Source organism: Mus caroli, chromosome 11, assembly GCF_900094665.2.
Source record: "Mus caroli chromosome 11, CAROLI_EIJ_v1.1, whole genome shotgun sequence".
NCBI lineage: Eukaryota > Metazoa > Chordata > Mammalia > Rodentia > Muridae > Mus > Mus caroli.
Window position 1 is genome coordinate 90549432 of NC_034580.1, and position 1638 is coordinate 90551069.

Below are 1638 nucleotides of genomic sequence, written 5' to 3' on the forward strand. Positions count from 1 at the left end.
AGAGATGGTCCCACCCACAAGGGGCCTTTCCCCCTTGATCACTAATTGAGAAAATGCCTTACAGTTGGATCTCATGGAGGCATTTCCTCAACTGAAGCTGCTTTCTCTGTGATAACTCTAGCTGTATCAAGTTGACAAAAAACTAGCCAGTACACAGCTCAAGCTTAAGAGTTCATCCCGTAGGGAGGCTACAGTAGCAGGGGCTTTGAACCAGCTGCTCCCATTCACAGCCAACAGCACAGAGAAAGGATTTCAGGTACAGAATAGAAGTTTCACAGTGGGCTGGGTCCCTGAGTGTCCCCATCTGGTTTCTGGAGGAATCCTGGACAGCTGCTGGTCTTCAGTCAACCTTTGAAGCCAGATGAAGCTGGTTCTAGTATCACTGAAGGAAGGAGTAGAGGCAGCAACAGGGTTGATGAACTGACCAGAGAGAGTGAAGGGCAAGAAAGTAGAAGGCAAAGCTTGCTTCTTTCAGCTCTTATTTGTGGGCTGCTACAAGTAGGTGCCATTTGCTTTCTTGGGTCTTCACCCTCCAGTTAATACAAGAGAACTTGCATAGTTCCAACCACAGGCTAGCATGATGTAACCAATGGTCATTGAGGCTCTGCCTGTGATTCCAGGCCATATCATGTTGACAAAAAGTAACAAAAAAAATATATACCCAACACTTACACATAAAACACACACACACATATACAACACACAGACAACATGCAGACAACACATACATACATAAAACATACATACATACCTACATACCTAGATATATACCTACATACATATATAAAACATACATACATATACATACAAAACACACACATATATACACATAGTCGCTCCACTTGCCCAGCTTCTCCCACAGGTTACACTATTTTGTGGTGGCTGATGGTTACAAGTTGTGTAAAATACCAACATCAGGAAACTACATGGGTACAAGTTATCTATAATTCTACTTTATTTTATGTCATATAGATCTCCCCCTTGACACATCCTTACTCTTTTTATATTTGTGTAAGTTGTGTTTGTTTGTTCCTTTATTTGAGGAAAAGTATGACTATGTAACCCTGGCTGGCCTGGAAAACTATGTATACCATGTCAACCAAGATGGACTTGAACTCACAGAGAGATCCACCTGCCTTCTTTTCCTAAGTGCTGGAATTAAATGCATGTACCACCAGGCCAGGCTCGCATCTAGACCCTCATGTAACCACTGCAGCAATTAAAATTCATGCTGACAGAATGGATCAGTATGCAGATCCAATTCCAGGACACCTAGGGCTAGACACACACACACTAAAAGCTGTCAACCTTCCTCAAAGCTCTCTCTGGTACTCACCCTGCCCAGTAGCACCCACTCCTGCACCTCTTATTAATGTCTCCATCTCTGTCTCTTGGAGGAGACTGAAGCCCAGTTCTCCCAGTTGTCTAGATAATGAGGCAAGGCCACATTCCACCCATGTTGCTGTGGAATGAGGAGAAGTCAGCATTTCCTAGAGATGAAGGGAAGGAAGACAGGATTTGATGGTCCACTAAGACAGGAAAGCACTGTATTACAGAAGGATAAAGTGGTTTTCTTCTGTGGTCGACTCCTCAGCTCTTCAGCTCAGGTGAGTCAGGGATTTTCTTTTTTTTTTTTTT